General features: G+C 48.4%; 2 protein-coding genes and 1 long non-coding RNA gene across 3 annotated transcripts in view; 1 reads left to right on the top strand and 2 right to left on the bottom strand.

The window, feature by feature from the left end:
- ZFP90 (ZFP90 zinc finger protein) overlaps positions 1–3,201 on the bottom strand; it is a 221,291-nt gene extending 218,090 nt beyond the window's left edge. Inside the window, exon 1 of the mRNA XM_067019803.1 lies at positions 2,960–3,201. The gene's annotated coding sequence lies outside the window, so the exon portion shown is untranslated. The remainder of the gene's footprint in view (positions 1–2,959) is intronic.
- Positions 3,202–3,501: 300 nt separating this feature from the next.
- The window catches only part of SMPD3 (sphingomyelin phosphodiesterase 3), an 83,029-nt gene continuing 62,763 nt past the window's right edge, over positions 3,502–23,767 (top strand). The window contains exon 1 of the mRNA XM_059044850.2: positions 3,502–3,708. The gene's annotated coding sequence lies outside the window, so the exon portion shown is untranslated. The remainder of the gene's footprint in view (positions 3,709–23,767) is intronic.
- LOC136793083 (uncharacterized) overlaps positions 8,361–23,767 on the bottom strand; it is a 50,499-nt gene continuing 35,092 nt past the window's right edge. Inside the window, exon 3 of the long non-coding RNA XR_010837841.1 lies at positions 8,361–8,565. This is a non-coding gene — a long non-coding RNA (uncharacterized lncRNA). The remainder of the gene's footprint in view (positions 8,566–23,767) is intronic.

The following is a 23,767-nucleotide window of genomic DNA, read 5'->3' as shown; positions in this document are numbered from 1 at the left end:
CCCAAGGCTGACACCTGAGCATCACCCTTGACACACCACTTTCTGCCACACCCTCAGCTCATCACTCACAAAGTCCTCTTGATACTTCTTTTTTTTTGTGGCCACACTGCATGTCTTGTGGGATCTTAGTTCTCCGACCAGGGATTGAACCCAGGCCCATGGCAGTGAAAGCATCGAATCCTAACCACTGGACTGCCAGGGAATTCCCTGAATATTTACCTCCTTAATACATCTCAGATCTACCCCTTTTTTTCCATCTTCGCTGATGCCGTGCTTGATCACTGCAGCAGCTTGCAACCTACATCTAAGCCTCATCTTCTCCCAGTCATTTTCCACACAGGCCCTAGACCTTTTCAAAACACACATCTTCGTAAAAACCTTCATTATCATTAGAATAAAGTTATATTTCTCAGCCTGATATACTGAGAGGAGCCAGCCCTGATTAATCACTCCAGCCCCATGTCTGAGATTCAGCATTCTGGTTAATCCCCTCGTTAATGAATTAGAAGACCTATGGAACTTCACTGAGACCTTTTGCCTTTCTGACAAGGTAGCAGGCTAGCTCAGTGTTCCCCTGGAATGTGCAACTCTAGTTTATAAGCATCTAGAATTCCTTTCTCTCACAATTCTCCACTCTAAAACCACTCCTTAAAAAAGACAAAACAAATATATTGAGCAAATGCCTGACCAAAATCATACAACTAATAAGAGAGAGAATGGGGATTTGAACCCAGATTGCCCAGGACATTACCTCCTGCCTATTTGTTCACAATCAAACCAACTACTGATAATCCAAGATGAAGAATGCGGAAACAGACAAACGTTCATTAAGTGCTTAATATTTATGAAGTGCTTTACATAAGGCATCTCATTCCTCCATGACAACACTGTCAAATAAGCAAACTGTAGATCTGAGAAGGTAGTGTGTACAAGGTCACACCGCTAGTAAATGGGCTTGAATTCCCCCACCTCCACCTTATTACCTGCTCCCTACCACCAAAAATAGCATTTTACAACTGAAGAAACAGGTCCAGCCCAGGGTCATACATCTAATCAGAGGCAAAGTCATAATTAGAATCCAGGTTTCCTGAATCTGTTTGGCTGGTCCGATGCTATTTTAGTCTCTGCTTTCTGGGAGAATCGTGGAACCCTGACTTTTACCCTACTTATAACAATTTCCTGAAAACTAGCACTACTCCTGAAGAGCTAAACTGACCTCTAGAGTTTCAACTGTTGCTCCAGGCCGTCTTCTTTGGTAGCCCTCTGCTGATACTCTGCCGATGCTGTGCTGGTGTCCACCCTGTGGTGTAGCCCTCCCCTTCCCACTTTTCCAACAACCTCTGCTCTCACTGCATCCACAAAATTAGGCACTCTGTGTCAGGACAAACCCCATTTCCTCCTACCTCCTACAGTTTTCTCATCTTCAGTAATGAGCCCCCCCACTATCTGTCCACCCAGCTCCAAAGGCCTTTCCTCATGGTTTAGCCACGATCAAAGGCCCTCTGCCTGTTAGTTAGAAGTCCTGTTAGTTCTTTCCTAAGTGCAATCCATTTGACTCCTTCCCCCATTCTAGTCTTCCCTCCCTGGATGTCATCAGCACAAGGATGGCAGGGTTACTTTCTCAGGCTCTGTCTTTTTGGTTCGAATCAGGTTCAGGGTAATAGCCTCCCTGGTTTATTCTTTGGCCTCGAGTTAACTATTTCCATTTATTAAGGCATTCTCCCAAGAATGCTTTAGCTAAGATATATCCAAAATGTCTGGATGTGGTGACATATGAAGCATGTGTGGGATTAATTGGACCATCTGGCCAACACCAGGGTCCTGAGTGGAAAAAGAATCAGAAAAGATGCTACCTAGCAAGGTGGGATATTGCCATCAGGGCCATATGACGCTGAGCAGAGGGCTGAAAGAAGGGCAGGGATCTCAGACTGCCTTTACTCCATAACTGACAGGAGCAAAAAGATCTTTCCCAGAAAGGGAGTGGAAGGCAGGGAGTTTAGGCACGGAAAGAAGAAGGGCCAACAGCTAGAAATAGAGGAACATGAAGAACTGATGACGTTTAGGGGAGAATTGACAGGACTTCCAAGGAATGATAGGCATGAATCTATCACTCCCTTGCGTCACAGGACTGGAAAGGCTCTCAAAGCACTCAGGGAAAATTTCAATCCATTGTCTGAATAACATAAACATTTCTTCAAGGCGGTGGTATCCCTCTAGTTGAACACTTTCAGCAATGGGAAATGCCTAACTATAGGAGATCAAGATCATGTGAAATTCAATTACAATACATTCATTTTCAATTCAACAAATATCTATTGAGTACCTACTATGCACCAGACACTACAGGCACTGGACTGTGAGTGTGAATAATATAGACACGGTCCCTGCTCTGTGGATCTTATAATCTAATATGGAAGACAGATACTCAAATACACAAGTAGAATGGGGGAAGTAGAGGGTGCTGCTCAAACACAAGGTGAGGTACCTCATATGGAGCCGGGCATCTGGGAAGGCTTCACTGAGGAGGCAGCGTCTAGGCTGGGGCTTGAAGAGTGTAAGTCATTAGCTGAGTGCAGGGTGGAGGGACACATGGGAGAGAACGAGTGCTTAAGTCTTCCCAGCTTCCAAAGAAGTTCAGAGTGTTGCAAGAAGGTGGAGTTCAGATCTTGAAGGGCCTTTAGGTTGACACTGAGGAATGTGGGTTTAATTCCGGAGGCAATGGGAAGACTGGTGAAGGGTTTTAAGCAGAAGCGCCCTCTGGCTACGCTGTGGGAGACGCTGCGGTACGGGTGGTGGCGTGAAGGAGGCCAGAATCCGGGATGAGAAGGCCTTGATGGCCCAAGGAAAAATGACCAAAAACAAAGCGCTCCTCTATGACAAGACAGAGGCAAAAACAAAGGGATAAAGTTCAGAATGCGCCCTTTCCACTCTCAAGCCGAAGGTCTCCATCATCTCTCACCTTTGCTGGGCAGCTCGCCCTCGGTTTGCCCTAACACCGCGGCGTGTGGGCGGGGAGACGACTCCACGCCCTTCTTTCCAGATAAGAAAACTGAGGCCCAGAGTCCCGGGGTGGGGACCGAGGTGAAAAGAGAATGGAAACGGCCTCCCAAAGGAGGCTGCCCGAAGTCAGGCACAATCCTTCGAGGGTCCGGCGGCCTGCCCCGTTACTCCGTCAGCCGTCCCCAGCCAGCCTCCTTTGCTATAGAAACAGTCCTCCCGCCCTCCTCAGCGCCTCGGTTTTGTCAATGCACCCTGGGAAATGCAGTCCACCTCATTATCTGCCCGAGACATGAGCCCAGCGTCCTCAAAGGACTACAAGTTCCAGAAGGCTGTACGAAAACACAGGCGGGCTCTCGGGGATTTGGTCTAGCAAGAGAGACAGAAGAACCCGCGGGCGGGGCCGAAGGGAGGGGAGATGGCGCCCCTCAATGGACGACCCCTGGGCGGGGCTCCGGTCTCTATTGGCTACGGCGGCGCGGAGGAGGCGGGGTCAGAGGAATGAAGCGCGGAGCTGTTCGCCGCTCCAGGTGCTGAGTCCGAGGGAGGCTCCGGAGCGAAGAGCAGCGGTCTCAGCCTTCTCTGCCGCTGACGCCGCCGCCGCCGCCGCCGCCCCGCTTCGAGAGCCCTCCGCCTGGAAGCCGAAGCCGTGAGGATCCCGGAGGAGCTGGATGCGCTGCCGGGCGCCGACCGCCCTTCCGCATCTCTGAGGTCGGTGCTGTTGGATTCGCTTTTGTTTTATTGAGGAAGGAATGAATTGAGGCGTGAGAGGGCCTGGGGAGTTGATGGGACCTGTCCTCACCGCCCTCAAGACCATCTGTCCCGGGGAGCTGCTGACTGACCCCTCGTGGGCCTCCCTGTGGCCCCGCGCCTGAGCTCGGAGGAGCAGCTTTGGTTAGTTTTTGTCTTATGGTGGAGGAGGCTCTTAAGCGTGAGGGGCGAGGGCTGGGGACCTTCCCCACCATCTCTCGAGAGGGCGTTGAGAGCTTGGAGACTCCCTCCGCCTGTGCCTGAAGTCGAGGCTGCTTGGATTATTGAGGTTGGCAGGGAGTGTTCCTGGATGAGAGAATCGGAGGTAGGAGGACCCTTCCCCACACCTCGGCTGCTTGAGCTTACAAAGAGGGTATGGATGTGATGGATGAAACCGCGGTATTCCTCCTCCTCCGCTCAGACCCTCCTGAGGAAGGGCTGTTTGGGGATGCCAGGAAGACCCTTCCTCGTACCCACTCCTCTCCCGAAGCCTAGGGTTTTGTGAAAAGGGGGGACGGGATGAAGATGGAGCCAGATGACTCTTCCCCCTCCCAGCTGGACCCGCCTAGGCTATGGGGGGGGGTAGGGGGGGAATGGGATGTGAGGGGCAAAGGCCGGGAGACCTCTCCCCACACTGTTAGGAGTCGCCGGTACAGGAAAGCCCTGACGGATTCTCCGGGTCCTTTGCGATCTGGACCCCGTGCCTAAGGTCGGAGTGGTCTGGGTGTGGGGTTTGCAGTGGGGAAAAGTAAAAGGGATTGAATAACCCCTCCCGACCTCTCCGCTCCCGGGCCTTATCGACTTGGTCCTCTCTAACTGGATCCAGGCTAGGGACCCTAAGTCGAGACGACCCTCCCCGCCCCACCCCGGAGACCCTGGCTGCTGAACCGCAGAGGGGAGCCAGACCTGGATGGGCACATGCTGAGCGGGACAGGGCTAGTCCCCCTCTCAAGAGCCCTGGAGCTACAAGCAGACGCCCCCCGCGCCCATAGACCCTCGGGCTGTTCTGCTCGTCGCGGGGTGCACCTCAGACCCCGCTGCCGAGACCTGTGTGCCGGCTATGCGGCGGCCGCTCCGGGCGCAGTGCTTTCGCGCTCGGCCCCGGCATCCGCGAGAGGACAAAGCCGCGGTCGCCGCACTGGCGGGCCTGCGCCACTGGCTGGGCGGGGGGCGCGGCCGGGGGAGTGGGGGGTGGGGGAGACTTCGGGCGCGGCGCGGGGAGCTTCTGCGGAAACGTGCCAGAAACCAGGCGAGAGACAAAGCGCGCTCGCTCCTCGCGGTCCCGCGCGAGCCGGGATGGAAAATCCCAAGGGAGGAGGCGGCTGCGCCGGGCAGGGCACTATGCCCCACACCCTGCTTCCCTGCACACCACCACCCTCGCCGGTCCAGCACCCAGGATGCCATGTGTGCGATGGTAGCCAGGGTCCCTTCTGTGCGGCGTTCCAAGACCTGTGACCACGAGAACGTGGACAAGGGGCTCCGCCTCTCGAGGAGGGGCCCAGGGTTCAGGAGGCAAGAGTGGGCCAGGGGCTGTAGGGGCATCCTGACTGGACCCCCCAACCCTGCTCCATCAGCCGTGTTAGGCCAAATTTGGTTCCAGGATTCGAGTGTGTTTGTATGTGTCACAGTGTGTTTACATGCGTGAGGGTGCGGGTCAGAGTGTGAGTGTGAATGTGTATGCCCGGGTGAGGTGTCAATGTGTGCTCCAGTGTTCATGTGTGTGTCCCTTGTGCATCTGGCCGGATGTGTGTGAAAAGAATCAATGACTGCTGGCCTTGGATGGGGTGGGGGCAGGGTAGTCACCCCTTCAACCCTCAAGCTGCAGTAATGACCTAGGGTCCCAGTGGATGCCCTCAGGGTGGAGGTAGCTTCAGATCATGTGCGTGCGGTGTGGCGCAGAAAATGGGATCTTACAAGTGTGTGGAGCTCTCTTCAGCCCTTCTGGGGATTTGGGTCTGACCCTAATATCCTCACCAGGGCTCTGCCCTTCCCATCCCTCAGAAACGTTACCCTGCTGGAACGGGCTGCCCTAAGGACCAGAATTCTGCCCCCACCATCATGGGCTGACAAGTGGGGCTTGGGGAGCTCAACAGCAGAGTCCTTTATGAGGTGGGTGCAAGATTGTGTGGCAAGACAACTTTTGTCACTTTGGCCTCTATCTGGAAGGACCATGGGGCTGGAGTTGCTGGTCAGTGACGGGTGGCCTCTCAGTAATACCAGGTACACTCACGGAGAGGGCACGAACGTGACACAGATATATCACTATAGGTAGATATCCCTGGAGGATGAGGACAGCCTTCCCAGACCTGCCCACTCCCACCAAGTGACCTGTTTCATAGCACTTTGACAGCAAAGGTGGTGTCACCAGGGACTCCTTTCCTGTATGATGAGGGGCTAGACAGTGGCCAACGGAACCACAGGAAGAACAGTTACCAGAGCCACCATCCAGCCCAGCCCTGCCCAGTCCAGTCTCCACAAGTACCCACAGCGGCCTCTGCTGGGCAGAAGTAAAACCAAGTTGAAATTTGGCAACTAACACTCCCCCACGGTGTGAAAGCTCAAGGTGGGTGTGGGCATTGTTAGGTAAAAACCATTTGCGGGGGCTTCCCTGGTGGCACAGTGATTGAGAATCCCCCTGCTGATGCAGGGGACACGGGTTCGTGCCCCGGTCCGAGAAGATCCCACATGCCACGGAGAGGCTGGGCCCGTGAGCCATGGCCGCTGAGCCTGCGCGTCCGGAGCCTGTGCTCCGCAACCGGAGAGGCCACAACAGTGAGAGGCCCGCGTACCACAAACAAACAAACAAACAAACAAAAAACCATTTGGGGGCTACTTGTCTGCTTTTGGAGTCCTGAGTCGATGTTCTTGTCTGCATTGCTTCAAGCAATGGAACTGCCACTGTCCTCGCCTATATGGAAATATTTAAAGAGGGCCTAAAGATGTTTGTTCAAGTTTTCATCCAGTTGGCGGTGGGCATCAAATTTGTTTAAGAGAAAAATGCATGAAAAACATTCATCAAGCTCAGGGAGATTTAAGCATATTTCCTGTCTTTTCCTCTGCTTCTTCAATTCCTTTCTCCTTTTTCTTCCTATTCTACTTTTATCCTCCCCTCTTCCTCATTATTAGTCAAAAACATATTTTTCAAACATATGCTTTCTTTTTATCATCAACAATACAGCCCAGAAAATGCAGATATCAGGAGTCTACATCTAAATGCAAAGAACTGGGAAACACTGGCTCCTCCAGGCCTAATGATGGGAGCAGGGGAGATGGATGAGATGTGCTCAGTCTTAAATGCCCACCTGATGACATGTGTCTCCTCTCCTGGTGTTGCTCTAAAGTGATTTCATGCAGCCACAAACTCTTCAGAGCTCCTTAAAGGAAAAAGAGATATTTAAATACCTGGTATTGTTCTTACTTTGGCATCCATGTGATTTTCATTGAACTACATGACTCAGTATCATAAAGTAAAAATAGGACTTAATCTTCTCCTTGCCCGTTTGGAAGGTGACTGCATATGTGTGTTGTGTTCTGCATTGGAGAGCAAAAAGCGAAATTATCTCATAAATTGAACTACCTGCTTATTCTAATTAGAGAATGTCACTTAACATCACATACAGGCAATAACATTGTTTTTTTAAATTCATACATGAATCTCTGTCTTCTAAAGCCTTTCTTCATACTCATACATTATTACTTTCACTTGAGGTTAATCAAGAATGTTTAATCCTTGTACTGAAGCCGAACAGATTAAATATCAGCAAATACAGGAAGCTGTGGGTAGTATTTCTGTTCTTCTTGGGCTCAAAAAAGAAAAAATCCTTGGAGTTCATAGGAGAGAAGGAAAGGCCCTGAAGATTCGGTAACTCCTATGGATGGAGTTTCTGAGGAGAGGCTCCTCAGAATTTTCCAGGAGGGCTGGTTGTGTTGAAGAATCTCAGCATGCATTCAAGTGGTGCACATGCTGGGAATGAGACTGTGGCTTTTGCAATTCCTAAATCCCCACGCGAATGCAGCCCTTCTGGGAAAATCCCCCAAGTGCTTCCTGCTCCCTCAGGCCACCCCGCCGACCCTAGGGTGTGGAGCTGTCCAAGGTTCTGGAGCACTGGCCCCAGCCCCGCCTAGTGGAAAGGGAGAACTTTAGGGCATGGAGTAGAAGCAAGCTCTGAGGACCACAGCCTCTGTGAGGATTTCCCCAAAGCTCGTCACAGAATGGAACAGGAGAAAACATAGCTGTAGACGATCTACTGCATCACTTTCAATGAACCCATCAGCAATCCCTATTTAAAGATTTACAAGCTAATAACAAGAGGAAACATTTCTGAGTCAGGCTCTTCACATGTAAGAATGTATTTAATCCTCACAGTCCTTATGATGTGGGTGGTGGTGATACTCCCACTTTCAAGATGAGGAAATGAAGCTTTGAGAGGAAAGGGGTTTGTCCATGGTTATACAGATCAAAAGGAGCAAAGTTTATGTTCCAACCTGGATATCTTAGACTCCAGAGACTCCTCCTGACCACTATTTTTTTTTTCCTACTGCTATTGTAGAAGAAAAATTGAAGTATTGTACTGTCTTCTGTGAGATTCTAACCAAATTTTAGACTAATGGGATTGGGGACCAACTAAGATTCGGACATAAATCACAAGGAGTCCTTTCAAATTGAGCAAGGGTATTGCCACATACTTTACATCTTATCCTGACAAAGGGCTTGTTACCTGAACTTGATTACCAAGGAAGGGGAAAGGAGAGTGTATGACCCTCATGGCCAGTGGTCCAGGGTTTTTCCAGAGTGGAACAGTTTCACAGGAAGCCAAGCTTGCAAGAATAGAGAGAGAGGGAAAAAAAATGAGGATGTTGTTATTATTCAACATATACATATAGAGCTACATATAGAGCTAAAGAAATGGGCTTATCTTTATCTGCTAGCATCCTGTTCCAATGCTGAGGACACTTGGATATTGTTAAGAGGCTCCTTCCACCTATTCCCTCTCTCAGACTTTTCACAGAAAAGCTTCTAACACCAAAATAAAAGTTTTCAGTGTTGTGAGCCTCAACTAATCTCAGGGAAACATCACATTTCCACCCTCATGCCATCACAACCAATGTTCCACCTTCATATGTGGCTACAGGAGTCCTGAAGGTGGGCAGGTTTGGGGCTTGATGGGCTTTAAGCCACATATTCTCCAGTCGTCCCAGGGTGGCAGTGTCAACTGCCCCAATCTTGCCACACACACACACAGGGGCCCTGTGCCTGAGAACTCACCATGCAGTTGCTGTAGGTTTGGGTGTCTAAAGAGAGTAGAGAGAAATAGACTTGTGCTTTTTCTCCTCTCCCTAGACCTCAGTGTGCATAACACCCAGGCAGGGGGCCTGGCCTTTTAAGAAACTGCTTCACATCATGCTGGGTCTCCAATCCATTTTGAGCAATTTCTTTCCCTTCTAGGTTGGGATTTTGCAAGGCTCTTGACATATGGAGCAAAGACTGCTATTGCTTTTCCCGAGGGCGTTTGGAGGCCAAGGACCAGCTCCCCATCTGGGTCCGCTCTGACTCATATGACTGCAAACAGATTTGATTGTTTTCTTATTTAGAGTCATTAATTAACTCTCCTCAGCATAAGAACAGCATGTAACAAGAGGGAGGCCCTTTGCGGGGGTCTGTAGGCAGTCATGCCTATAGCTGAGCACCATCTCCTTTGCTAACAGGATCAGGAAATGGTTTCTAGTCCTTGCTATTACCCTTCAGAAAGCTTAGATTGTCAGCACTTTAGGCTAATATGAGAAAGGAAATGAAAATGTAATTAATTGCTAAGGCTGCTATAGTTCTTCCGCAAAAACTGAGAGGCCCGAGGATCTCTCAAAGAACTGGATTTTCGTTCATTCAACAGACATTTCTTGTTCCTGCAGTGTGCCAGGCACAGAACGGGGTACAGGGAACACTACTCCAACTTGGGATAAGCAGTCATACAAAAATTTTGACTGGAAAGAGGAAACAGCTGCAGAAACCCTGAAAACAGTGTGTGCTATAAGAGAAACTTAATAATCATAAGCCATCATCTCTTTTTTAACATGAGGAAAGAGGCTGAGGGAAGTTGAGGGTTGCCCGGTTAGCTGAGGATTAGAACCCAGGTTTTATAACTCCTAAGGTATGTTATTTCCACTGTCCTAAACCGCTGCAATGTTTATTAAATTATCCAAAGGGCACATTTCCATTAACATAGCCTTTTATGATCCAATCCTAATGCAAAACCTAAAGGTGAAACAGAAACAGATCAAATAGGAAAAGAAGAATGTCTATTTATATCTGTGTTGCCAATATAATACCCATATGTGGCTATTGAGCACTTGAGATATGACTAGTCTGAATTGAGATGTGCTGTAAGTATAAAACATACACCAGATTTTGAAAAATTAGTATAAAAAATATAAAATAGCTCATTAATAATGTTTTGGATAAAATAAAATAACATTTTGGATACATTAGGTTAAATAAACAATATTATTAAAATTAATTTCTCTTGTTTAGCTTTACTTAGCTGCTATTGTTATCAGAGGGGGCTCATAGAATCTTACAAGACAGGGGCAAGAGGAAGGAGAACAATTTTCAGATAAATCAAACAAAAGATTTACTACTAGTTAAGACATGATTGAAAACACTTGTAAGTATAAGCTAATGAATTACCTTGATGTGGGCCAAATTTTCTCGCAAATAAGGATACTGAGGAAAGATTTCAAGCCATTTATATAAATAAGCATATGATGAATAAACAAATTAGCTAACCGAATTATGCACAGGTCTTGACCTCTGCTAATGAGTTGAGGAAGAGGATGATTAGAAGGTACTTACAACAGATGACCCAAGAGCTCTAAGTCTCTTGGACTCCACGATTCCTTGGGGAAATGAGAGCCTTGTGCTTTAGGAGAAAGATGCTGGATAGGAGTTGGACATACGCGAGGTCAAAGCCACTCTGCCACCCATTGACCTTGATCAAGTTATGGAGTCTTGAGCACTCAAAAAATGGTAGCTATGACTAAATGGGATTTCAGGTGTTCTTTAATAGAAAAGTTTCTGTTCAGAATCTCCATGGTCTTCTCTACAATTCTACTGCTTCACCCCCCATCTTTGCTTGTTCCCTGAGGAGGCTTAAAGGACAGTTTCATTTGATTGTGTCTACACCAAAACGTAGGGTCTCAGTAACTTTGGGCACACCTCAGCATCTTTCATGTTCTCCTCTGTCCCATCAACACACGTGAGGTTCCTTCTCTGGGACAATGAGGCAAGCAGCAAAACAGGCATCATTCTGTCATGTTTATCCTGAAGTTCTGCATTCTGATCTTGGTGTTTAGAGCACTTTACATGCAGTTTTACTTTAAATATAAAGGGACATAAATAAAGAAACCATAGCCCCAGGAGAATGTGGCCATGGTCCCTTTACTGCACAGCTCTGAAGGAGCACATCATTGCTATTCGTGACCATCTTTTTTCCAAAAGTTTGCATTCTAGATCAAAGAAATACATGTTAAGCTCAGTGAAGACGTATGTTAACAGAGCATGCTGGAACCAAACTCCTTTCTAGAGACTAGTCCCACAGGAAGTGCAGAAATCCCTGGAAGTGCTTTAGAAGGAGAGAAACATGGTCAGATATCCTGGGTCAGTGTGGTGGGTGGGTTGAAGTGGGGAAGAGCCTGGAGGTGGGATGGCCCCTGGTTCTGCTGAGAGGCCCCTGTCTTCCAGGGACTTAAGTACCAGGGCTAGGTTATTTGGGGATAGATTCTGGTCTTGAAATGCATTTTTCCCATCCATTCGCTCTTTTTTTAAAAAAATAAATGTATTTATTTATGGCTGCATTTGGTCTTCATTGCTGCACACGAGCTTTCTCTAATTGCGTTGAGTGGGGGCTACTCTGTTGCGGTGCGTGGGCTTCTTATTGCGGTGGCTTCTCTTGTTGCGGAGAGCGGGCTCTAGGTGTGCGGGCTTCAGTAGCTGTGGCTCGTGGGCTCTAGAGCGCAGGCTCAGCAGTTGTGGCACACGGGCTTAGTTGCTCTGCAGCATGTGGGATCTTCCTGGACCAGGGCTCGAACCCGTGTCCCCTGCATTGGCAGGCGGATTCTTAACCCCTGAGCCACTAGGGAAGTCCCCCATCCATTCACTCTTTTGTTCACTCAACAGATACTGAATGGTACATTGCTAGGGTGGCGGTGTTTTGAGAAACCTTGCTCCAGAGGACCCCAGGGTCTGGCTGGGGAGAGGAGCAATGCCCACATGAACCAAGGAAGATGGGCTGACGTAACAATAGGAGGCCTATTAAGGTGGGTTGGCTATGGCGGTGGGAAAGCTGTGGATCCCAACCAGATAGACCTGACTCTGAATCTCAGCTTCATCACCAAATGTGTGGCCTTGGGCAAGTGCTTTAACCTTTCTGAGTTTCATTTTCCTCATCTGGGACAATAAAATCTACTCTTCCTGGGTTGTTATGGCCTTACATGGCAACATATAAAGAAAATTCTTAGGATAATACTAGCTCTCCATTACTTAGTACTTACAGTGCATCAGGCATTGTGCTCAGCCCTTTATATGCATAAAAGAGCTACTGTTATTATCCCTATTTTATAGCTGAGGAAAGCAATGCCCAGGAACTTCAAGTAACTTGCCCAAGGTCACACAAGCAGTAAGAGGCGGGCAAGCTGACTGCAGAGGCTGCTCTTAACCACTGTGATTACTGCCTCATGGCTCAAGATCAGCAGGAACCCAATAACTTCTTTTGAAGGAGGGCGAGGTGATTTGTGGGTCAGCTTGTAGAGAGGTCTTCTGCTTGGTCATTTTCAAGGGTGGGTACAGGGCTTCCCTGGTGGCGCAGTGGTTAAGAATCAGCCTGCGAATGCAGGGACACGGGTTCGATCCCTCGTCCGGGAAGATCCCACGTGCTGCGGAGCAACTAAGCCCATGCGCCACAACTACTAAGCCTGAGCTCTAGAGCCCACGAGCCACAACTACTGAGCCTGCACTCTAGAGTCCGTGCTCTGCAACAAGACAAGCCACAACAATGAGAAGCCTGCACACCTCAATGAATAGTAGCCCCCACTCGCTGCAACTAGAGAAAGCCCATGCACAGCAACGAAGACCCAACACAGCCAAAAATAAAAACAAACACATTTATAAAGAAAAAAACAAAAGGTGGGTACAATATGAAGAGGCTCTGAAGGGTCAGTAGGGTGGGGAGGGAAGGCAGGGAAAAGTTGTGACCAAATGAACAAGGCTGGGTATGCCAGTGGTGTATTCTGAGGACCCTGAAATGGAGAGGAGAGTTTCAGTAGGAAATAGATGTTTGGTAAGAAGGGTTTAGAAAACCTGTGGCTAACAATTGTTGGCCAAAAATAAGTTCATAGGCAAAGAAAGGGATGTAAAATCTGAAACTACCAATTTGAGGTATCTCACTGAATTGGGGCATTTTGTTGCTGTGTGGAACGCATTCATCAAGTATACCCAAAGCCAGAGTTTGTGGAGGGCGTGGCAGGACAGCACAGCCATCCAGCATTCCTACCAGTGCTCTTTGCTCTTTAGAGAACATGCATGGACTTTTCTCTCATTTGGTCTTCACAAAAGCTCTAGGCAGGAGAAGGCTGGGAGGTCTGCTACGAGGATGGCTGCCTGTGTCAAGCGGCAGGCAGCACGAGCTGCCTAGAGGCACAGATGCCGAGCACAGCCGCAGTGCCCAAATCCAGGCAAAAAGCTTAGGAGGGCTTTTTCTGTGAGGGAGGAGGCAGAGGCTTGCCCCTGGACTGAGACCTTTTCTCTGTGCTCCAGGAGGCAGGCAGTGTTATCCTTTGGTCTGTGATTCTCCAGCAATGCCCCTGAGTGGCTGCCTCCCAGAGTGGCTCCTGTGAGGGCCTGAGTCAGGGCCAGTGCAAATCCCACAGCCCATTCTGGATGCAGCACCTATCAATCAGCGACCCCCACCCCACGTGCAGAAAGCTTGTTTCACAAAAGGGGATTTTTCTGGACTTGCCATCTTGAGTTTGTTCTGCTTATTTCTCTGTAGACTGCAGGGACTAGAAACCAAACCCCATTCTCCTAGTCTGATTAGAAGGAAAATCTATCCTTTCTCAGGGCTGCAGTTGCCACTGACCACCAGATTTCTCTCCATGGCTACACTTCTAATAACAATGGAAAGTAAAGGCAAGAAGGGAGAGGGACACGGATGCGGCACTTCTTCCAAGAGGCACCTGCAGTTCTGTGAAGGATGTGAGGCCGTGGGGAGGTAATATTCACAGCTCTGCAAGAGTCCCTTGATGAGTGAAGGGGGAGTTTTGATGTGCAAGATGATAGAAGATGAAAGAGACCATGGTGCTGCACTGCGTTTTCTTTGGAAAGTCACGTGAGGGTTCCAGATGTCCTCCACAGTTCTGGAAGGATAAACTTGCCACGTGTTGGCAAGGCCACACAGATTTTGACAAGTTGTCCGGGGATAAGTCCCTAGTGATTATAAACATAACACTAATGAGGAATGACAAACACTTGTCTTGGTAATGGAATGTTAAGGGCTCATCTGGTCATTGACCCCAGTAATGATTAATGTGTGTCCACACACACCGAACGCGACAGAGTGGAATGGTGACTTCTGAAGAATAAAATCAAATTGAGAAATCAGAATAATAATAAAGGCATGGATGTTTGGAATGGTTGGGCATCAGCAAGTAGAGGTGTGGTTACTTCAGAGCAGCTTGCCAGCCAGTTCTCTTTTACCAATCATTCTGACCCCAAGGCTCTGACATGCCAATTCTTAGACAGTCCCAGCACAGCACGTGGCACCTACTCTGTGTTAAGCCCTGCACCAGCCACTGGAGAGACAGAAGTGAATGAGACACAGTCCCTGTCCTTAGGGGGTTAGCCAAGTCTAAAACAGAACATGGAGCACAGAGTAGGAAATGTGAAAATGAACATGGCCACATCATGTTGTTTCCTTATAGGTACTGCCTCACCTGTAGCCCCTGCAGGTGAGCCAAATTGGGATCTTAGAAATATTGCCAACCTTATCTCATGTCAAATCTGAGCAGCTGTGATTCCAGCTACTGATGCTGGGGTAGCAGAGTAAGGGCAATGGAAGCAGAGGCTGGTGTATTTCAGAAACTTGTTGCATACATTCGGTGAAAATGCTTTTCCTTTACATGTTTCGTTTGAAAGACCCACTCCTGAGACCCTTTGCCTGCAATTAGAGCACATTGCCACAAGGGGCACCATGAAGCAGTGTGGCCCAAGCAGTTATGCTCCTCACAGGCATAGTATGCTTAGTATAGTTTTTCAGTTATTAACCTTCAGAAGAACATAATTTTTAATTAATCAATCATAGAAAGATTGCACATTTAATAGGGCCAAGCCATGGTAACCTATGTATAGTGAGTGGACAGTTGTGAATTCATCAACATTCATCTAACAAAATTCAGGTGTGCCTACTGTATACAAAGAACAGTACAAAGTCCCTGCCCTTAGGTACTCACTCCTGTCAGGAGGACACACACAGACAGGTAATTCCAGCACAGCAAGATAAATCGTATGATGGAGGGATGAACAGAGAGCACTGGAAACACAGAAGAGGAACGACTAACTCTAACAGGGGGAATTACACACACACACACACACACACACACACACACACACACACACACACTTGCTTGTGTTAGGTCTGGACATTAACATCTGAGTCAGAGGCTTACACCAACTCATATAGAAGAAGAAAAGCACATGGGTCAAAATATTTTGAAACACTCTAAGGAATTGGAATCAGCCTGTTGAGTGACTTTGGATATATCATCTACATCTCTGGACCTCAGTTTCCTCATCTGGTGCTCCAAGGGCTTGACAGTAGCCATCTTGACCATGTGCGTCTGGAACAGGAGGGAGATTAGAGTGATGACCTTGACTCCAGTGGCCAGGTGTGGCTTTGTCCCAGCCCCAAGGCCTCCTTGACACCTGCTTGTCTGGACCCTGATGATGCTACCTCTTGATTCTGGCTTAAATGTTCCAAGGCTTCCCAGAGGATCAGCTGAGGTGCCGGTCCCAAAGGAACTTGGTGTTTGTGAGGTGTCAGCCTTTGGTGTCTGGTGGATATGGTCTGGCTCTCCTGAGTAGCTATTTGGCCCACCACCCTCCCCAGAAGCCAGGCTGGCCCTGTCAAAGCTCTGACCACTGCATGCACTGCCCCTTCTCACCAGCTTCTCACTGCTCCTTCTGACCTGTGGCCACTCTAAGGAAAGCCTTGGCCCTGTCAGGCAGAGGATCACTGGCGGCAGCATAGCCCCACCTCTGCCTCTCAGGCCCTACAAAAGATGAAGGCTTGTGATAACCATTTCCCAATATAAACATGTATTAAATCATCACATTGTCCGCCTCAAACCTACACATGTTCTATGTGATTATTACCTCCATAAAGCTGGAAAAAGCAAAAAAAGACAACAATGAAGCTCCACCTGCCTGTCTCCCTCTGGAGACCTTCCTAGGCCTTGGCAGGCTGTCCTCCCCAAGAAGCCCCACCCTACCTTTCCCAGGCCCCAGCCGTCCCCCCTCTGTGGCTGTGGCATTGCCCTCCCCAGAACTGGCACCTCTACGTTAGGGAATACAGAGTTGAGCAACTATCTTGCAAAACTGAAAAAAATGCCAGAGGTGCTTAAATTTAAATAAGTCATTTAAAGCTGTTAATTGCCCCACAGAGAGAGTTTTAATATAAAATACATGGGAGCAATACCTGGTTAAGACAGTAGACAAACGGAGGCCCTGAGAAAACCCTCACTGAAATTCCATTTACAGTTCTTAAAAAGCATACACAGGGACTTCCCTGGTGGCGCAGTGGTTAGAATCCTCCTGCCAAGGCAGCAGACATGGGTTCGAGCCCTGGCCCGGGAAGATCCCACATGCTGCAGAGCAACTAAGTCTGTGCACCACAACTACTGAGCCTGTGCTCTAGAGCCCATGAGCCACAACTACTGAGCCCGCGTGCCTAGAGCCTGTGCTCTGCAGCAAGAGAAGCCACTGCAATGAGAAGCCCGTGCACAGCAACAAAGAGGAGCCCCCACTCGCCACAACTAGAGAAAGCCCACATGCAGCAATGAAGACCCAACACAGCCATAAATAAATAAATAAATAAATAAATAAATAAATAAGCATATATATACACACACACGCACGCACACACACATTTTTTTTCTCCATACTGCTTGGCATGTGGGATCTTAGTTCCCCAACCAGGGATTGAACCTGTGCCCCCTGCAGTGGAAGTGCAGAGTCCTAACCACTGGGCCGCCAGGGAGTTCCAAAAACATATTTAAAAATAATTTATGTGCCCACCATATTGCAAATCAACTATACTTCAATTTAAAAAAAAAAAGAATATAAAAAAATTTATGTGCCCAGGAATTTTCACGCCTGAGACTGACAGGCCCTGAACCACCTGTCTAGGCCAGAACCAGGACCCTGCCAGCTCAGGCCCATCTACCCTCACTCTGGTCCCTCAGCCCTGGGACGCTCTCTCTGCAGAGAGCTTATCCCTGCCAGCTGGGCTGGGTCTGCTCAGGCCAGTTTTCTCAATCAAAGGCCAACAGGCACTTCCTGGGGCTTCCATGGGCAGTGGTAATGACAATTCCTGCCTTCCCCCATCACCATCGCCACAAACACACCCCCTCTGGCTAGAGCCTAGATGGTCCCTCCATCTCGCAGGAAGCATGGGGCACCTCCTCTGGATTGAAGCTCTCAGTGTTCCTGCTCCAGCTACGCAGGACTCCTTTCCCTGAGTGAGCAAACAAAGAAATCAACAGAGGGCCTTTAAAGCCATTCTGCAGAGGATGTCACCTCCTGGAGATGAGAAGGGCCAGGCAGAGCTGCTTACAAACCGAATACAGATACAAATTAAGACCTTTATTGGAGGCAATAAAATGCAGACCAGTGGAGTGAGAAACAAGATGTCTCCCTTCCTAATCACTGCAGAAGGTAAAAGAAATCACCAGCTATGGCTCAAAAGTCAGAAAAGAAAGGAAATGCAGAAAACACAAAACAAGAGGCCACCTGAAATGATTAGGACAATAAACGTAAGCATTTAGCATCCCCCTGTTAGAAGACAAAGGTTCCCAGATTAAATTAATACAAGAGACTCACCTAAAATAAAATGATTCCAGGGTAGGCAAAGCTATACTAGGTAAACGCAAACAAAAGAAAAAGTGTGAGTGGCTCTGTCAGACAAAGCACAATTGAAGGCAATAAGCAGCGTCAAGCAGGATAAAAAGGGTAATTTTATATTCATGGAGCAATTGTGAAAGCGTAAGTGTTCTGAACATTTGTACACTCAGTATTTTAGCATCAAAATACTTGAGGCAAAACCCGTTACCATTAAAGATACAAGATGAAGACAGCTGTGGGCATAAATTTACAGACTACTCTCAGTACCTGATGTTAAGTGGCCAAACTATATACAACAGAAAGCAGTAATATAATGAACACGATTGAATTAAAAGGTGGGTGCTTAACTTTGTACCAGTCTGAAAGATGTTTGCCATGTTTTAAAAGACCAATCCTAGATCGATGCTTGTAGTATAAATGTTAAATTGTGTGCAAATTTATAAATACAGTATAATTGCAATTTTTAAAACTCTAAACCACTAAAAACACACTGAAAGCCACTGAAAGAAAATATACCAAAATGTCAACATTTGGTGTGTTTAGAAAGGGTAGAAATTAAGTATTTAAAATTTTGCTTTCCACTTTTTCTTCCAAATGTTCTTTAATGATCATATAATAATCTATGACCATGTGAAAACAACTGGAAAAAAAAAAGGGTAAGACTCATCCCACAGCATAGGATTTATAATTTCCAAGATTTGGGTAAAATTTAACAAACAAAAGCAGCAAAGAGGAATCCCAGCAGGCTCCACACAGCCTGGGCCTCTTGGCTTCAACAGGCCCTCCTGGTCACTCCCTCCTTGAAACCCTCTGCTTCTTTGCCCTGGGGCACTGTGTTTCCCCAACTCAGCTCCCATCTCTTCTACTGTGCCTTTCAACCCTTCCACTGTCTACTGGCAGCTCAAACGTGGTTGCCCCAAGACGGATCCCAGTCTTTCCCCAGGTGCCCGCACCCCTGCTGACCTCACCTACTCTTGTAGAGGGATGCAGTTCCCCTCTATATGCCAAGGACTCCCAAATTCAGCTCTAGCTCCAAACTCATCGCAAAGTTTCAAGGGTGTACACCAGCGTGCAGACTGGATGTCACCCCATACATGGGGGACAGGCATGGTGGACATGCCTTCAGAGGAAACGGTCACTGAAGCCCCTCTGAACACATGATGATGGGGCGCAGGGATTGAGTGTGAAGCAGGGATGCCCCAAGGGGTGGTCATGAGAGCATTTCGTCATCCACAGTCAGATGTAGAAGAAGGTTCCCGTGAAAGAATCAGAATAAATCATCACCTTGAGCAAGGCCCTCTCTAGGCCATTTGAAAACAAAACCTATGGCTCTGACTCATGGGACTATGAATTATGGTTGTAGCAGTAATCAAGAAAAACAATAAAGTCAAATTTAAAAAACCAGGCCCAGGCTTCCCTGGCCCTTGGAGTGCTCACCCCGGGTCCCTCAAATTCTCTTCTGCCCACCACACACATCTAGCCACCAGTTCAATGCACAGATCCTGGTCTAGCACTGAGATTTGCTGGTCAGTGGTTTCTGGTCTGGACTCCTGACTTTTCCAGGCAAAGTAGAAAGTCTGTAAATACCCTAGTCTTTAATCTACCAGCAAAAGGAGTGAGGATGAGATCAGGTTGTCAGCCCACTGCTGTGGTATGTTAATTTAACAGTACAGTTTCTTTTGAAAATGACCAAAATAACTTAAGTACTAATTCTAAACATACATGCTTATCAATTTCAGCTCTAAGTATATACTCTCACTGGAAAGTAAATTACCTTAAGAGAGACTTTCTAAAATTATTCCATATAATTTCTCTTGCATTCCTAGGTCTGGATTGCTATCCAGTTACCATTTTATTTTGAAAGGCAAAGATGCATGAGATCCCTTTTTATTTTTTTATTTTTTATTTATTTATTTTTTTGTGTGTGGTACGCGGGCCTCTCACTGTTGTGGCCTCTCCCGTTGTGGAGCACAGGCTCCGGACGCCCAGGCTCAGCGGCCATGGCTCACGGGCCCAGCCGCTCCGCGGCATGTGGGATCCTCCCGGACCAGGGCACGAACCCGCGTTGCCTGCATAGGCAGGCGGACTCTCAACCACTGTGCCACCAGGGAAGCCCCGAGATCCCTTTTTAGAAAAAGGGTTACATGGAATACTATGCAGCTATCTTGTTTTGGAGAAGAGATACTGAGAAGTCACCTCTAGTGAATCATTTAACTTTTCTAATTCACAAACTCTTCTTAATCATGAAAACAAACATCTCTACTGTAAAACACTGTTATAAAGGGACTCACGTTTCCTTACGTAAAGTGCCTAGTACAGTGTCTGTCTTGAAGCAGGAGCTCGGTAAACAGCAGTTATTCTTCTTCTCATGTCAGTGGTTTTTAGCCTGCCCGCCCCAGCCCATGAACATGATGGATGGGAGTCCCATCCCACAGTTCCCATAAGTGCAGCTCTACCTCCACATCCTTTCTCTTCCTACTCGAGAAACATCAGAAGTCACGTGACTGAAATGGAAGTGATGATAGGAAAAGCCCCCAGAATCTCTCTGCTTGTTTGTTTTTTCAGTAAATTAGTTCTGAACTTTATTAGTTTATCATCAGTAACAAATAATTGGGGATGCACCAATGTCTCAAAGATAAGTCCCTATTACTTGAGAACCTAGTTTCTCAGAACCAGGCATATCATAACTTTCCTGGGGATGAGAAGCCCTAACATCCCCCCTCATCATGTGAGACCTGGGGGTCTGTCTCCTTGCCCCAGCCAGACTCTCAAGCCACTGGATATCTAGGGCCACATTTTCTTACTCCCCTAAACCTTGTCCTCTCCCCTATGCCATGGTTCCTTGCCTTTGACTGACAGTTAATACATGTTTCATGAATAAATGCATCTGAAATCTGGCCCCACTTTTGCACGTCCCAGCACTGGGACTGCCAAATGTGTGTTATGAGCCAAAATCAGGTCAGGTGACCTGGCTTTCAGCAATAGTGTGCACAGAAGACAAGTGATTAAATAACGCATGTCTATCCACTAGACACGACATGCTGCAGCCACTGGAAATGATGCTCTCGAAGACTCAAAGGCCACAGAGACGCATCTAACATTAATTGAATAAACAGACCATAAAGAGAATGTCCAGGTCCAGCCATCACACACATGGGCCCAGATGGAAGGAGAAAACCTAACAGTATTTGTTGCTAGGAGAGGGGCATGATTCCACACGAAGTATTTCCAAATCCTCTTCTATGGTGTTTGGTTTTCACAATGAACAGTGGCGGGGGTGAGGGGAAAAGGCCTCCAAGATTGGAAATTAGCCCAGGGCTTCCATAGGCATGTGGCCAAACTCAGTGTGTGAACTCAGAATGAAAGCTGAGGAGCTGGACCGGGGAAAGGATGGGTAAGCCAGAGTCCATTCAGGAATGAAATGTAGACTTGACCCAAAATAGCTGTCATGCTCAGCCTCAGAGTCTGAATTAACCCTCCTCTTAGTTTATTGACATCTATGAAATTGATTCTTGCCACAGAATCACAGCCCGTGGCCCTGGCACTGCAGTCAGTAAATGGCGGGACTGGGGAGGCAGTAGACAGCATCTGCCCCAAATATTCGCCGAGGGGCACCGTAATGGGCTTTGCTGAGGCTTACGTGTTCTCTCTGGAAAATGTTCCTGTGCATTCCCGGGAAGAAAAAGAAAGGGAGAGGAGAAAGGGGCAGGCGGGAGGTGGGTGTTATGTTGGTGGGGGAGCTGGCAGGGAGGGTGGGAGGGCAACTTCGGCTGCTGTCGAGTCAAAGCTGACCTTGCGTGTTGCCTCCTCTTACACCCACACTGGAAGCCTGGCCCCACTTTAAGTGCCTTTCCTCACTGCAGACCCAGAATTTACTCCCTTAAGATGGGACCCACTGCTTGCTCCAGGAAGAGTTTCCTCCCTTGGTCCTCAAGTTCTTTATTTGGAAAAGAACAGCGAAGGGCACAGCCCAAGGGGCTGGTAGAGACTCATTGCTCACAAGGATAACTAGGACAGGCCTGTGTCAGCCTTGGGCTACACAGCCCCACTCATCCCCAGCTGAACTGCAACTGATCACGCTACACTGCAGGCCAGGAAGGAAGGGCCCATCACATGTGCCCCAAGCTCCTTTCTCCTAACCCAAGCTCTTGCTGAGAGCAGAAGCAACCATCCTCCTGGAATTTATGTTGTAGCCTTGAGGCCCAGTGTCCCCCAGCCCACTCAGAGCCTTCCCAGGAAATCCAGCCCAGCACCAAGGTTGCCAGGGCAGAGTTCCCTGGCCCCTGAAAACAGAGGCTTGCTGAGTTTTTCAGAACCACCATGCTCCAGCACAGAGCACTAACCTGCCCACAGGCAGCTCTGATTGGTACCTGGCTCTGGCAGCCCCTATTACACTGACCCTCACAGCAAAAGCACAGGCTCTGGCAGGCACATTGATTGGACTGAGCCTCGACATCCAGCAGGAAAGCAGACAAAAGCCTTTGCTTTATCACATTGGAGCCCAGATCACCAGTAACGCAGCCCTCGGCTTCCTTACAACCTACCCTCAGGGTACCTGGTGTGCCAGGACCAACTCCAGATCCATAACCCTGCAGTGCCTAGACCCTCACCCATGCCTGCCTTGTCTGTGGCACCTAATGTGCAGCCATCAGAGAGGGATCGCCTCCCATGGGGCAGGCAGTTTGGTCACATCACTGAGATTCCCCAGGCTGGGCAGGCTGACCTGCTCTGGCCACAGTCATCACTGACCACTGGGATTTTTGACACAACCGTAGTTCCCAGATTCAAGAACCTGACTGATCATGGCCTCCTCTGGGCTATCTGTACACAGCACTGTGGCCACCTGTATCCTTGCCTGACCCTCTCCAGCCCCTACTCCAGGCTCAGGTGCAAACGGAGGGCTCTAGGATGTGGGTACCTCAGAGAGGTCTTGCAAACTACCCAAGTACACCCTTTCTTCTTCCATAATCAGAACAGAAAAGGAGCTAGAGGTCCCAAGTCTCAGCATCACTTCCTGGGAAGGCCCTTTTCTCCCTGTGACTAGTTCTGCTATCAACCTCCTGCCCTTTTTAGTCCAGACCCAAGGCAGTATGAGGACAAAGGGTAAATCCATCCCAGCCCTTGAAAGCCCAAGGCAAGAATGCCTCTCTGGAGCAAGTTGCCCAGGCCCATCTGTTGTTGCACCTGCTCCCCCCAAATCTGCAGGGTGCGGTGAGAGTGGACTAAGGGGCACATTCAGTTTGCAAACCAGAGGCAGAGTGGCTGAGGCGGCCCACGTGGCTGTCCTGTTTAGAGTGTTGCCTCTGATGTCCCTGTCAGGGATCTGTCCTGAGCCTTTCTGATCACACGCAGTTTATTGCCCTCGGCTTCCTAATATCTTTTTCCATGGCCACATCTTCTCGGGCGATGCTCATAGAAGCAAAGGGCCTTTGAGCTAGAAAATCACAGGCCGTTAGCCACTTGAAGTGGAGCCAAGTGAGTTTGTCTCCACAGTGATGTTTATTTTCCAGCTCCCAGGATGAGACACAGGCTGCTTGGATGCTCCAAAGCAAAAGGATGTGGACACAAGTTCACAGGAAGTCTAGGGCACCCAGCAGAGGGACTTCAGGAAGGTGCTTCCCTTTGGGGCAGAGCCATTAGCTGACATTGAGAAGTCTTCTTTCCTTCACATTTATGGGGCTTTAGCTCAGAGAACAAGGGACTGGGTCCTCGGATGAACCCATCCTGTACCTGCCTCTGCTTTCCAAGCCTCTCCTCTCCCTTCTGCCTGCCCACTCCCTCCCTCCCTCCCTCCCTCCCTCCCTCCCTCCCTCCTTTCTCTGATTTAATGTCTCAGCTCCCACATCTAGAGGTGCC

The sequence above is a fragment of the Kogia breviceps genome, chromosome 18 (genome assembly GCF_026419965.1).
Source record: "Kogia breviceps isolate mKogBre1 chromosome 18, mKogBre1 haplotype 1, whole genome shotgun sequence".
Classification (NCBI taxonomy): Eukaryota; Metazoa; Chordata; class Mammalia; order Artiodactyla; family Physeteridae; genus Kogia; species Kogia breviceps.
The sequence above is the reverse complement of the archived record's forward strand: the minus strand, read 5'-3'. Positions and strand labels throughout refer to the sequence as shown.